Source organism: Cavia porcellus, unplaced genomic scaffold (genome assembly GCF_034190915.1).
Source record: "Cavia porcellus strain 051 isolate PalLab524CR breed Dunkin Hartley unplaced genomic scaffold, mCavPor4.1 scaffold_29, whole genome shotgun sequence".
NCBI lineage: Eukaryota > Metazoa > Chordata > Mammalia > Rodentia > Caviidae > Cavia > Cavia porcellus.
The window spans coordinates 47,133,860-47,149,339 of NW_026947512.1; the positions used below are offsets into that span (position 1 = coordinate 47,133,860).

General features: G+C 43.2%; 1 long non-coding RNA gene across 1 annotated transcript; it reads left to right on the plus strand.

Annotated features, from left to right (window-relative positions):
* The first annotated feature begins 1,378 nt into the window (after positions 1-1,378).
* On the plus strand, positions 1,379-11,880 carry LOC134473907 (uncharacterized). The gene is made up of 2 exons (XR_010044389.1): positions 1,379-9,461; positions 11,001-11,880. It is a non-coding gene; the product is annotated as an uncharacterized LOC134473907 (long non-coding RNA).
* Positions 11,881-15,480: the final 3,600 nt, after the last annotated feature.

A 15,480-nucleotide genomic window follows, 5' to 3' on the forward strand; every position in this document is an offset into this window, starting at 1 on the left:
GATTTTAATTTAAATAGTTAAAAGCATGTTGCCATTAGACAGACTTGCAAAACTTCTAGACAAATGAGACCTGCTGGGTGCTTGGCCAAGCCCAGCACATCTAGATGTAACTCCACTAGAAACTTTGTCTTTTTATGAAGGACAACCAGAAACTCAGTCTTTCGGGTACCAGGTTGAGAGATGTTAACCTGGCATGTAGTACAAAGACTTTACAGAAGTACCAAATATAAGTGAATAAAAAGAGAGATCCAGGGTTCTGAGGACGGCTTTAGCCTGGTCTTGATAAAGCTGGAGGAACCACAGACCTCCCTCAGCTGCCGATTCCAAAACATTTAGCTGGGCCGCATAGCAAACCACCCCAATACTCTGTGACCTACAGTGACCACCACTCTGTGTAGCTCAGGACTCTGTGGGTGGTATGTGTGTCCTGACTGGGCTAATCTGCCTGTCTTGGGAAGAGCTCTGCTGTCACCCATGGACACTGGAAGTTCAGGTAGAGGCTAAGTGATGTAAGAGGAACTCCTGTGTTTTGTGATTGACAAGCTCTTGGCCAGGGCATCTTGACAGGTTTCTGCTATTTTATGCAATCCATCCCCTGTGCTCTTAATCCCTGTGCTAGAGAATCATTTGTCAAATCCCACCTTTTTCTCCACCCCATGTAGAGACATAATGTGAAGGTCCACCTGCTCTGCAGTAGCGACCTTCTTAGGAATCAGTGTGCCAAGTTACCTTATTCCGAGAGGACTCTCACTCCAGGCCATTATTCCTGGGACCAAACCTAGATTAGTTCATCAAACTCAATCTTTTTTTTTTTTTTTTAGAATGTTTTATGTTTAGCTAAGTCCATCTACAAAATTCAGTCACTTTTGCAGATATGCTAGCTACTTTCTTCCATAAAGTATGAGAATTAAAAATGTAATAATCAAAAAATATTCGTGATTGTTTTTCTGGGATTCCTTGAGACTTCATTCTCAGTGTCACGTACCAAAGACAGAGCCAAGTCTTCTCGTGCCACTGGCGCTGAGATGCATAGGCTGAAATGCATATCTGAAAATGCTCCTCTGATTAACCTCACCCTGTAGACAGGCTTTAAAAATAACTGCCTGTTCTGTTCTCTGGAGGAGTGGACACTGAGGGACCCTGGCCTGAGGGAGACAGGCTGACTCAGGGAGAAGAATTAATGGAAGCCCAGGGCTCCTGCAGGGAGGAAATGCTTTGATAGGCCTTTTCCTCTTTTTGTTACCCAGAGAGCCTTGACAATAGGCTCCACTGCGGAGCAGAGGCCGTCCTCCATGTGATGATCACAGCACATTTTCCCGTTGTCGGACAGGGAGTCTGCAGTGAGCAGTGCTCAGGAAGGGACAGGCACCAGGTCAGGACCCGCCCTTGAGGCTCTGGTCAGGGAGAGGGTGGAGACCTCGCGTCCAAAACGCACACAGATTCCCCGCGGCCCACATCTCAGGAAGGCCATCTGCTTCTGCCGTTCCTTTGACCTTTTGTTAGAACCCACCCTCCTTGGCTCGAAAATGCCACTAAAACATCTGGGACCTGCAGCAGTTTTACACCCTGGTCTGAAAGCAAGTGAAATCAGGTTAGTAGTAGAGCTTTTAGGGGAGTTTCTCCTAGGCGCCCAGTGTTAGGCTGGATGTTGGTGGGAGAGGTTAATCTTTTCAGTCAATAGTGTCAGGACTGCAAAAAGATAATTTCACTTAATGTTTTCAAAGTTTCTGAAAGACAAATAATAGTATCTCCACTTCGCTGGTAAGGACCTCGGCTCTGGGAGATCCACCAGTTGTTTTGATGCAGCTTGACTTCCTAAAAAGGAAGACAGAATAGAAACTGAGTCTTAATAATGTATGTATGAGTTGATTTTAGTTCTTCTGTACACCTTGCTTTAGAAGTTCTTACTGTGTATTTCTGTATCAGTATCTGAGATTCCAAGAAACACTGGAGCTGTGGACACCTGGCTTTTGGCCTGTTCAGATATGTGACATGGAATAAACCACTGAATTTACTAGATTCAACTTCCTCTGTAACATAAGAGATAAGAACTAAATGAACTTACAGCCTTTCTTATTCCTAAATTGGTAATTGTTTTAAAATTTGGTATGCATTTCATTGCCATTAGGATAACTACTTTAAAAAAATAGAATAACACTAGTAACTCAGGAGCCAATTGTAAGAGTACGTCGGGAGATGGAGACCCTTGTAGACTACTGGTTGGAATATCAAATGAAGAGACAGTGTAGGGACCAAAGTGGTAGTTACTCAAAAGATTCAACACAGAACTGACAAAGGACCCAGTAATCCCCCTGTTGGTTCTGTCCACTAAGGACTAGAAATCAGAGACTTGAACAATTATTTGTATACTCGTGATCATAGTAGCATTGTTTGCCTTAGCCTAAAGTGGGAACAATCCGAATGCTTTTCAGTGAATGAATGTATTAAAACATATTCTTGATATGCACATTGGAATAGGATTCAACCCAGGAAAGGGAAGGAATTCTGACCTTTGCCATGTCTGTGTGACGCTTGAAGACCATCAATCAGTCCCAAAAGGACACACAGCGTCCCAGTCAACTCTACAGGGTGCCAAGCCAGAGCTGTAATCTGTATAGAGATTAGGACTGGTGGAGGGGAAAGAGAAGTGGTGTTTCACAGGTGCAGAGCCTTGGTTTGGAAAGAGAAGAGTTTTTGCAGTTGGGTAATGGTCACCCAGCAATCTGAATATATTTTATGTTTCCAAATTCTATGAGTAAACATGGTTAATATGATAAACAAAACTGTGATTTGATAAAAAACAAAGATGCTAAAAATGTGATATGGGTTGTGGTAGCAAATTTTAAACGTGATCCATTCTCCAGTTTCCTAAGTGTTTTGAGGGATCTCCAAAGCTGAATTTACACTCTGGAACTGTCCTGAGATACTCCCTTGCTGCAGTGAACAGGGTAAGAAGTTACCTGGGAGGAAGAAGCGCTTTGAAGAAGGTGGTACTCGTTTATAATACAATTCTGCATTGGCAAGAGTGCAGCGTGGCCAGGAAAATGAGAGCTGGATAATGTGGCCAAATCTAACAACAAGGAAAATAGAGGCCCGTGCTGGCACTGGAGACCAAGGCGGGCGGGAACCTTTATGCCTCTGCAGAGTTGGTGCTGGGTCACACTGCAGTGCCAGTGCCCTTGGAGCTTTGGAGCTGGAGGATGGCAATGCTCTGATTTGTGCTTTTAAAGATTCCCCCCGCAGCATTTGTGGAGAGAACCAGAAGGCGGCAAGAGCCTATAGTGTGCTTGTGACAGGTGGTTGCCATACTCAGCAACACTGAAGTCAGAGAGGAGGTAGAGCGTGGTTAGGAGGCAGGAGAATCAGCAGAACTGGAGGTGCGTTAGCCCAGTCCTCTGCATTTATGTATCAAACTGATCATGTTTCCCCATGCTGCAGTCACACCCCACCTGGAACTCTGTCACCTTGTCGGAGAGTTCTGCAGCCGTTTCTCGATTCACAGCCTTCTGTTCTTGCTCCTGAAGGCGTCTTTTACTTAGCAGCTAGATTTAGCTTTTTAAAATGCCATTTTATACATATAATTTCATTACTCAAGACATCGACAAAGTTTACCCACTGACTACACAATTAAACCCACATTCTTTAACCCAGCATCAGAGGCCCTTTGAGATCTGGTCTTTCTACACTTCAGAGCTTTGTTCTTTTAATATGGGGTCCATGGATCAAAAGTATTTCTCCAGGACCCTGACCACTAGCCACTTTTGGTGCCTCACCCCTCACCATTCCGTCACTTGTGTAAATGTCGCTTCTCCTCTATCCCGTGGCAGAACTCATTTCTTGGGATCCTTTCTTGTGCCTACAGTGCATGAGAAGCACCGTTGGCATTGTCTCTGCCTCTGAGAATGCTGGGATGCTCTGCCATCAATTGCTTGCAAGTTTTTACGTGTCAGTGAAAGCAGGAATCTTATTTCCTGTGGAGAGGATTCTCACGGTGCAGAATTTCTTGCTGATGATGTTGTCAATCACCTTGCACTTGCCCTGCTCAGAATGCTAACGAGGAAGCCTGAGAGACAGGGAGGCTGAAAAGGCAGGGTTGGGGAAAGTTCTCAAGCAGAGAGGGAAGGTCAGAAATGACTGGCATGCAACTGTTAGTGATAAGTGATTGTCAGCTTCATCTAACTTACAGCAGCAAATTATGAGTTCCTCAGGGACAGGCTCCCTTACGTCTTGGAAAGATTGCATGGTCACAAGATAGTTCAGGTCAGGGGATGCAGAGTCTGTTTTAAGGTATGGACTGTGGGATAAGCAACGGCGGGATGAAGACCGACAGGTTAGCAGGTCATTGTAGCACAGGAGAGCAAGTATGGTGAAACAAAGCTACGCAGTAGCTCAGAAAAAGGTGCATTCATGCTGCCCAGAGCAGTTCATTGCTACACAGCGGATCAGGCCGTGATTTGAGGGAGGGGCACTTCTCTCACCCCAGCACACCTCTGCATACATTGCTTTTCCTGGCGTCAGCTCCTTACATCTTGTTCCAAAGGCCTGGGCTCCAGCCACATGAACCCAGACTGTACTTTCCAAGCCAATCCTCTCACCTTGTGTTCTCACAGAGAGTTGTAGTTGCCCGGTCATCTTTAACATGCAGATAAAACACTGCAGGATCTCTGGGTCTGCTTCAGGAGGTCCCGGGAGATGCCAGCCCTGCTACCTCAGCCACAAGCCAAATTTCGAGTTGCAAGATTGCTGCGACTTCCCTGAAATACCTCCAGCCATATTCAAGCCCTCTATGATTTAGGAAAGGAGTGGTGTCTCCCCTTTAGGCTGCCCGTCAAGCTAGGACTGACTGTTCTCAGTGCTTCTGGTCTCTGCCTGCCAAGCAAGACTTCTTTCCCAATCTTCCCTTTCAGCCAATCATAGGTTCATTGCCAAAGGGGCTTGGTGCATTTCATGTCTGCCCCGAGTGGCATCTGTCACTGAGTGGAGCTGTAATAAATATTTGCTTGATTGAATTTGAACTGAACTTAACTATTATTGCATATGGGTGAAATATGTGTGCATTTTGTGCTTGTACACTTGTGTATGTGAGTGTGTGTATATAGATATATTAGCCCCATTTGATGCAGGCTGACCAAATCAGAATACACTGAAAACTATATCACTGTGTCACTACAAATTAAAATAAATTACAGATTATAGTTGTTGTGGTGGCAGAAATCACCTATGCTTGCTTGTAAGTTTGATGAGAACACTTTTTTACTTGTTGATCACTGAACCTCCAGAGCATAAGCCTGTGTGTTGCACTTAGCATGTGATCAATAAATATCATTTGAAAGTAAAACAAATGAAGAACATACTGAAATTTTGATTCTGTGAATAAAAGAATCCCTCAGAAATGGAGTCGTTAAAATCATGTTAAAATGCAGCTCAGTGGCAGAACAGTTGCCAAACATGCACAAGGCCCTGGATTTGAGTCCCAGCACCAGAAAACAAACCATCACCACCACCAAAAAAAAAAAAAAAAAAAAAAAAAAAAAAAAAAAAAAATCTGCATTTTGCTGCAATAAGACAAAAACATGCAAACCAATGAACGATGACCTGGGTATTTCCACACAAGAAAAGTAGGACCAAAAACATCTGAAATTCCTTGCCCTATAATGAAAGCATTCTTTTTTTTTTTTCATTTTAAGAGCATTTTCATATTTAGAAACAAAACAAAATCTAAGATATTTTTCCGTGTGACTTGTCCTTTTCCCTCACATACCACATTGTTTTAGATCAACAAAGATTTTATTTGGTTGTTATTAAATATCAAAAGGGGCCTTCTTAATTGCAAACATACAAGCCTTTGCCTTGCCGTTCCCTGTTTCTGCTGATGAGGGAGGTTTGCAGCCTTATTTGGTACGAAAATAGCTCTGCTTCCTGACCATTATCATCTTTGTAGGGTGGGCCAGGGATAGTGCCTTTAAAACACAGGAAGTTTAGCACTTCACAGTCTTCAAACAGAACTTCTGGTTACAAAGACGCTCCTTTTACAGAGGAAAACTTGCTAGAATGTTTATCTTCTTCGGTCAGTTGACATTGCAATACTATATTAGTGCATTAGGACTTCCATATAGTTAACAGCACAGAAGTGTCGCTTGGTTCTGTTTCTTTTATTGAATGATGTTTTTCAGAACAATCCATACTTTTCTGTTGCTGAGTCAGCGTCACAGTCATTACGGCATAGGTGACTCCCATGATCAGTAAAAAACCTTTTACAAGCTCATCTTTTCCCTATCAAGAATTATGGCGTAACTTGAGTATTTTTAAGCGGTAACTTAATAGCAGTGTTAAGCACTGGGAATAGTCTGCTAAGCACTGTACCTACCATTAAGTTCATCCAGTATAAAGACGATCTCCACTCTGCAGGCTCACAGAGTAATCCTTTCACCATTTCCACTTGTGCTGGACCTTATGGTGCAAGGATTAGTGACTTGTTCAGGTTTTGCATAGTCAGAACTGGAGGTGAAACTCTGATTGCCTTCTTGGCTTAAAAGCCCACACTTACTTCTAAAGAAGCTTTTTTAAGAAAACTAACACTACTCGGTTAAAATGTAATGACTCTGTGCAAAACATGCCACACTAGGATTGCCTGCATTTTAGGCAATAGAATTTTAATTTGTTCATTTATTCAATAAACATTTACTGGGCTTCTGCTATGTACTTGATGGTATGCCAACTGCTAAAAATAGAGATATTGGGGCGAGGAGAAAAAGACAATTACAAGACAAATGCAATTTAAAATTGCCAACATTCTGCTGGTTTTGAGCTACAAAAATGCCAGTTCATGGGAGTTAAACTAAACACGTTACCCAATAAAGAGAGCAGCAAGGTTTACTCCAAATAGTCTGGCTTAGTCTTTTAGGAAAGGCAAGATCCCAGTATTATTTCTCTAAATTTTAATGATGACAGATATGCAGACAAAGAGTGTTTCTTTTGGAGCAATAGGATCCTGGAGTTTTCTGGGATTCTCCTGGCACAAAGACCCAGAATGGAGCTGGGCCTTGGGGAGACAGGCCTGAATCCTCAACCATGCTCTGTCCTCAAGGGAGCTCTGTGGCAACTGGGATCATCTCATCTCTCAGCTACATCCCCCTTATGTGGAATAACACAGAGAATTAACAGGCTATTTCAGAGGCTCATTCTTCAGTAAATGAACATATCAGGAACTTGCCCAGTAATTGCCATTCCTCTGGCACAGAGCCCCTTCATTTTTACTGAAAGTTGAAGATGTTGGGCCAGAAACAATTAACATTTCAGATTCCAACTGGACTCGAGTTGTCATCTGTCATTATGATTTCAATTCCTTCTAACTAAATTTATGTTTTGGATTTCACAGTTTCTCTGGGGGCCAGGATGGCAGTTTGTCAACGTGCAGGATATTTTTTGGAGTCTGTCTTTGGTAACACTGTTCTTGTTAATCTCCATATCCCAGATTCAAGGGCTTCCTGAGAAATACCTTGGCTCTGGTCTTCTCTCTAACACAGAAGTGACAGACCAAACACCAAACCAACCTGGTAAATTCTGAGGTCACTCAAACTGGCACTGCACTCCAGGAGTGGCCAGAGCCAGTGGGAAATGATTCAGGATCACGGTACTCCAGCACAAGTATGTGCCTGTCCTTTGCACAGGCCATAATGAGGGGCTTGCCTTGCTGACCTTCCTGAACAACTTACTCTGGTTCAACAGTTTCCAGAGAAGAGATATCTTTTGCTTGGAGTCTTTACCAGTCTCTGAACCCATGGGGGTACCTAGGACTGGACATCACTCTCCATCCTACGCTCGCCACTAGATTCAAGTGAAATGAACTAAATTCAAATTAACTAAATATATATAGTTCTTGCTGTTTGCTGGGCTCTCTGCTAGGCTGTGGGTATAAAATGACAAGCTAAGTAGAATTGATTTCTGAAGTTTTGACCCTTACAGCAGTGTCTTTCAGAGGAAACACTAGTTTCAAGTGAAACTAAAGCTGTGACAGTTGAATGTAATCGTGGATCTGAATACACAGTGTTGTGAGGGAGTATTGAGGAAGATCTGATTTACATGTGTCCTCACCGAGAAAAAGTCAGAAAGGCAGAGAATGAGAAGAAGGGGCAGAAAGGGCAGAAGCAGAGAGCAGGAGCTTGGCACTCCGTCAGGGAAGATGAGCCCAGTGCCTGGGGGCAGCTCCCACAGCCCAGACCCTGCTCTTAGGAGGGGCACGGTGGGTGAAGCCTTTCAAAGAGATGAAGAGCAAAATGAATCTGTGTCTTTATTATTTTAATTTTATTTTATTACTATATGTTTGCAACCCACAGGGTTATGCTTGAGTTTTTCCCCTTCCTTTCCTCTCCTCTCCTCCTCCTTCCTCCTGCTCTGGCTCCCCTCCCTTTTTGATACTTGTTCATATTTGTCTTAGCTCATGTTATGGCTACACCTGGAATCTGCATCTTTAAAAGCTCACCCTGGTTTCCGTGTGCATAGTAGCTAGAAAAAGGGGTGTAATGATCCCACTGCTATGACAAGACATGCGAGGAAAGCAGCGTACATGAGGAAAGGCTTGTTTGGGTCTCAGGCTTAGATATTTCAGTGCGTGGCCGTCGGTACTGCTTTTTCTGGGCCTTGGTGAGAGAGCACCATGGACAAAAGTGCGACAGCTCCAAGCTGCTCACCTCATGGCAGCCAGAAGGCAGAGAAGGATAAAGACCCCGAGAGAAGGGGATGGAGGATGAAACGCAGTCCCCATGGTCAAGCCCCAGCCCACTTTCTTGGATCAAACCCCACCTCTTATTTCATCATCTTCCAGTAATGCTCTAAAATTATGGTCTGGTCAATGGATTGATTCATCTGATGAATCCAGTTGCCCCCCTCAAAAGCCCAGTGCTGGCAGCTAGGCCTCTAGCACAGGAGGTTTCAGGAAAAGGCTGTTTCAAATCCCAACCATAAGAAGGTGACAGTGGAAACACTGAACAGCGGTGCCAATCAGATTAAAAGAGTGATGTGATAAGGAGAAGAGTTACAATGGGGTGGCGAGAAGAGCAAAATGGCAAAGTGTACCCACAAAACATGCCATATGCAAAGTCCTTGGGATACAGAGCAAAAAGGCAGGTCACCACAAGGCAGTGTAGGAAACAACCTGTAATAGTGGCAGGGTGAGGGTGGTAGGAAGTGGGTTTGCGGGTTTATTTCTGAGCCTCTGATATTCCCTGAGGGATGCCAAGAGATGGAAGGGATCTTGGATTCCTTCCTGACCCTACCCCTGACCCACTGTCCAAGAACCCAGCCTGATCAGCGGCACTGACCTCAGCCTACAAACACGGATCCTACTGGCCTCCCATGCCCTGTGGACTGCAGCCATCAGCTACCACATCCACAGGCAAAGCAGTGGCATGCAGTGTGCTGGCGTGCTCTGGAGGGCTCCCCCGTGGACAGGAGGCCGTGGGGTAAGTAGCCCTTGCTCCTTGCAAAGGACTGGTTGTGTGTCTTGCGTGGCTCCTTCGGAGAACCCTCTTCCTGCGGAACACTTCGCCCTTTGAGCCCAATTACTAAGCCAGAAATGACTCCATGCTTTAAAGGTCTCCCGGTGACCAAATTTGGCTCTGAGAACTGGACCGAAACATTTTGTGTGAGTCATGTCTATCTGCCTCATTGTCGGTGATTAGTTGTTATGGAAACTACACAGCAGAGTCCAAGGGTTCAGAATTTCTGGAGTTAGCCTCAAATTTACCAAAGTTTACTCAGCAAACAAGTTTGCTTACTTTGTTAATCATTAGTTATTTCCTGAGCTGTTCAAATTGCAAGCTGAAGAACTCTCCTTGCCTAAAGCCTACCCTGGTCTTTTCTCATGAATCAGAACAATCAGCTGCCCTCATGTTCTGCCCTTTGTGTGGCACTGATATTTAGAAGGATTCCAAAACACTTCCGGGCTTATCTGACTGTAGGATCAAAGCTGCTCCCTGGCTCATGGAGCAAGCACACATGTGAAAGAAATTTAAAAGAGGTCTTCACCCTATCTTTTCTGGGCTCATCCCAATCTTGTGACAAAATCTCCAGTCACATCTGGCCACTGGGGTTGCTCTGGGAAATATGCACATCACAAAGATGTTTGAGTTTTGCCACTTGAACTTCTTTGATGATATCTACAAATCTCTGAAATTTGGACACAAGAAAATCTGATGTCGATGAACGTCCTGCTTATTCAAAGATTAGAATGAGTTTTGTGACATTTCAAGCAAGGAATCCGACGCAGGCAGACCTAGCTTTGTAGACTGGCTTTCCACCTCAGAGCTGCTTCGTGCCTTTGTTTACCTAGCTATGATAATGACTCCACAGTGCTTGTAGTTTGTCATTAATACTATGCAATATTTGAAAGCGAGAGCGTATTGTTTTAATTTTTATTTTTATTAGTACTTGCTCACCCCGTCCCCCTTTACCTCTATGTTGACATTCAGTATACAGATTATTTAGATCAGGTCTAGGCAGATGCTTATCAAATGCTACTTACTTTTCCTTTTTAATTAACATAGCTGCTCTGTGGCTACTTTTGGTGCATTTCAGTAGGATGACAACCGATGAACCAACAAATTTGAGAGGAAAGAGTCTTAACTGAGGGAGTGGGAGTCCATTTTAGGTGTGTCATCTAACTTCAGCCATGTGATTTAACTTGGTTGAGCAAATCGATGAGCTCTGACCAAAACTGAGGTGACCGGAATAAACATTCCTGAACCCAGACATTTTTGCTGATGAAAAGGAAGCAGCATGTATGACTGCTAACTCAGATGAATTTATAATTTAATTTTTTAAAGTTGCACAGAAGAAAGAATAACAATGTGAGGAAGAGTGTGGAGTGGAGTGACAGATAAGTCAGGTGGAATTCAAATCATAATTCAGTGTCTTTGGTCTTCTGCAGCCTGTGCACGCTCACAGATGACATTCACAATAATAAATTCAATTTGATTCCCTAGCGCCTTCTCCCTCCACAGGACCTGTGCACCCTGAGGAATCTCGCTCTGATATTCCTGTGGACCAGCAGGTGCAGTCTCACCACGTCCTCTTGGTCATCAGCTCAGGCTTTCTTGTTGATCCTGTGACCCGTGCAGTCAGTGAGCGGAAGCCACACATCACTACCAGGGAAGTTGATGCTCTCGGGAGGGCCCGGCCCCATGCAAGGTGGGATGCTTTCTCCTGATACGATGCATGATGCATCCTGGCCCTGCTTGCTTCCATCCGGAGTCCACGCGCATGCTCTGTTCTGCATGGTGGTGAGACCACGCCTCTACCAGGTTCATTCCATGTCACAGTCTAGCGCGGGACCTCGCGCTTGAGCTCTGAATGCCGCGGCTTCATCAGAACAACGCTTGCCAGCTTCACGCGCGGGGCCATTGGCACAGAGTTCAGCCCTGATCCAGGGCGGCACACGGACCATGTAGTCTCTGCACCATCTACTTCGTTTGCCCTCCCTCAGCCCAGCCTTCAGGAAAATGGAGATGGAAGTCTTGAAGACAGTAAAACTAGGGCGAAATTAGCATCTGGTGCTCAACTTTCCTGTTATACTGCATCTCACAGGCTCTGTGTAGAGCCAACACAGACGGGAAAATAGGAAGAGCTGAAGCTCAAATCAAATTTATAGTCTTATTTTGTAAATGTAATGACATAATTACATCCAAATATATATTTTCTAAGCTTCAGTTTATTCTTTTGTGGAACAGAGATAATTTCACCTTTGTGAAGAGTTGCTAAAATAGTAAATCAGATGATGAATACACAATCAGTGTGGAGCCTAGTACATGGTAGGAACTAAACACAGAAGTTTTTTTTTTTTTTCTTACTAGAACATTAAGGTGAACTTAAACTATTTCCAAATAACTGTGGTTGAGAATTAGCTATTTAGTACTCACCAGGTGACGCTCGCACCCCATCGCATCCAGGGTCTGTGCCCTGTCCCTGGCCCGGGGAGAAATCCGGGGACTGAACACACAAGCATACACCAGGGGCTACTCCTGAGGCCTCCTCAGCTCAGCAGAACGGAGGTGACAACCAGCTTACCAGACTGAAGAAGAGTCCCTACTACTCAGGAGGAGAGTTTCAGGATGGAAGTGTGACCCTTCATGCAGCCTAAGTGAGAGAATGCTTGGGTCATAGGCTTGGGGATGCAGGGGGAGCTACATAGAATGTCCTGGCATCCTCTGGGAGACTTGAGGTTACACAAGGGCTGTTTTCTGTTGAAGGAGGTCAGGCTTGGAGGGTGCTAGGCTGGTTCTTTTAACGATCTTGGGATGGTTGCCACGTTTGCAGAAATCACAGCTAGCAAAGATAGTTTTTACAAGAGCAACTTTTAAAAAAGAAATTTAGTAAAAACCTTCCTAAATCACCACCCTAAAGGCATAAACAAACTGGACTTTTGCAACAGAGAAGAAAGGAGCATAGATATGGTAGGTGAAAAGTAGCAGTTTTGTCACTGGTGCTGATGAGAATCAAAAAGTTTGTTTTTTGAAAGAATAAACAAACTAGGAAAGCCTTTAGCGAGACTTACCAAGAGAAAGGGAGAAAAGATTCGTATTGATGCAATTAGAAATGAAAATAGGCAAAATCATAACAGACACTCTCAAGATACATAGAAGGTAGCAACTACTTTGAACATTGCACTCCAACAAATTGACAAATATTTTGCTGAGCATAGTTAGCTGGGCCTGAGGTCCAGGATATACCATACCACCGTGTTCTTTAGGGCCACTCCCTCTACAACTTTCCCATCCAAAGCTGGCTCAGAATCCCAGGAAACAGTCCCATAAAACACAGGCTGAAATCTCAAAAGATCAAAATACTTAACATTTAAATTCACTAAAGACAAATCCACCAAATCACATTCCTGAACGATCAATTATCTCAAATATTGAAATTCTAAAATCTGAGATCTCAAAAACTGAAATTCTCTTCAAAATAAAATTGCAATTCCCTTCCCATGAAGGAAGGACACAAGCTAGATTCTGGGAAAAGACTTCGTTTTGTGCTGTATGCAGGATCATTGCATCCTGTTACTAGAATGGATACTTAATGATGAAAGATGAAAATGTAAAAGTCATTTAACTATTGGTGCTGCTAAAACAAAGAAAATTTAATCACACTAAATTGCAATGACCTAGCAACAACCAGACTATCAAAGGGACAGTATGTACTCACAAAATGTATAAACCACACCATCCTTTAAATACTACTGCTATGTGTGATTGGAAAATCAGAGAAGTAAAATGTAGGCAAAACCACAAAATATCTCCCTTGAATCAGTTGCTACTTCTGCCTCTCCAACCATGGCACCATATGTAGTTTAAAAAGACGCTTCGTCAATGTGTAGTGGTGCACACCTGCAGTGCCAGCCCTTGGAAGACAGAGACAAGAGGATAGCGAAGAGTTTGAGGTCAGTGGGGCTACATAAGTAAGTTCAAGGCCAGCCTGAACTATATAGCAAGACCTGTTTCCAAAATAGTAACAATAATAATAAATAGTACAAAAAGACCCTCTGCCACAAAATAAAAAGAATTTAATAAGCTCATCACCTACTGCATCAAAGACGTTTGCTGATACAGTTTTCTCTATTGCTACTAAACACATTGAATGGAGAGCTATTCTTTGTTAGGGATTTGCCTGAGAAGATAGCTGTAATGGTTTGTATCAGGTTCTATCCTAGATCCCCAATCTCCCAAATGAGTATATGGCAGAGGTTAAATAAAAAGAGACAAATTGTATGATTTTTAGGGCTCCAGGAGGTTCAAAACCATTTAATTAAGCTCGAGGCTTTGAGGGTAAAGACAAAGGGTTCTCTGGATCAGCCCACTTATATTAGGACCAAGGATAAAGGGAAGAGAAACTGAGGAAAGTGCAGGCGATGAGCAGGACCTTGGGAGTCACTTCAGGGACATCTCCAAGTCATGAATCAAGTAATTTAGTAGCACTGTCATATCATGAAGACATGATAGAAGTGACCATGTAGGAGTAATCTTTGCAGCTGCAGTCTCCACCTTGTTAATTGGGGTTGGAGCCAGAGTGTCCGCAGTTGTGGCCTTATCGTGCCCTTTGAGGTATCTCTGGCCTCACAGGCCACTACAGGTCTCAGCCAGGACCAGTGATTCATAGAGGTTCACTTACTATGAATCAACTCCCGTCGCCAGGAAAGGGGCATAGGCCTAGGACAGACTCACAGATAAACATAGAAAGCCAATTAGTAAAATTTAAATCCTCCTCAGGGTCGCTTCGTAGTGTTCTCCAACAGGTTTGTACAATGTGTCAACTTGAGAAGTCTAGAAGCTTCAATAGGTAACTCAGGTGTACTACATCCTAGTGTGTAGAGGGCACGCCCTGACCTTCTAGGATGGTGTTTATTGCAGGCACTTGAGAAGTTCAGAAGTTTAAGTGATTGAGCAGGGGGCCAAGGTCCTAACTTTGTACACATCCTGAGCCTGTGCCAGAGGAGGCATGGGGATGGTTTGAGTGCTACACGCACCAGAGGGCAGGTAACCTGCAAACAATGTAAGGAAAGAAAAACACTGTTCTCCCGATTTTGCTGTTGTGTTCTGCCACCACAAACTGTTGCCTCTCTGCTTTGGAGCCTGCTGATTGTGGACAGAAACCTCTGCGAACTGTGAGCTAAAAAAGTGTTTTTTTCCTTAATGCTGCATATTGGTTATTTTATCCCAGCGATGAGAGAAAAGTCACCAACACAGTAATTTTCCTATATTTACCATTAAATCTAACATGGACAAATTAATCCACATCCATTTTGGCTAATACGTGCCATGCTCAGAACTGTCCCCACTATTTTTCAGTAATCAGCAAACTAGGTCCTTATTTGATCCAAAAATTCTAGAATATATCCACTCAGCTATGTATCAGTGACTGGGAAGAGGGAGCACTTGATAAATGCTTATTTGAAGACTTGATGGACTTTGAAGATGGAGTTCAATGGAATCCCCAAATTATAATGACGTAATTTTGTACAGGACTACTAAAAGTAAATTTGAAGTTATACCATTGAAGTTTGATTTTCATATTCACCCTAATTCTTTTGGTGAAAAATTCAAATGAGTGAATTAGCAGAGCAAGATGGCAACAATGAAAACTTCAATTGAAAAATACGTCATTTGTCTGCATTGGCATTCTTTGTACCTGATGACCCTCCAGGGGCTTTTAATGAATAAAAGTCAAATTTTATATAAAAAAGCCCATGAAATTATTGATTGGAAAATAGTGTTGTATACAGTAGGATGAGAAGACACACAGAACTCTTGACAGTATGGTTTCTGCTCAATTGAAACAGGAAATACTCATGCCAGTGTACACTACATAATCAAAGAGATTTAAAAGAGCAACAATTTTACAGAAATTTAAAAGTTATTTTCCCATAATTACAGTTTTCAGATTCTTATCTTTGAATATTTTATCATTTTAGGATTATGACACTCTAGAATG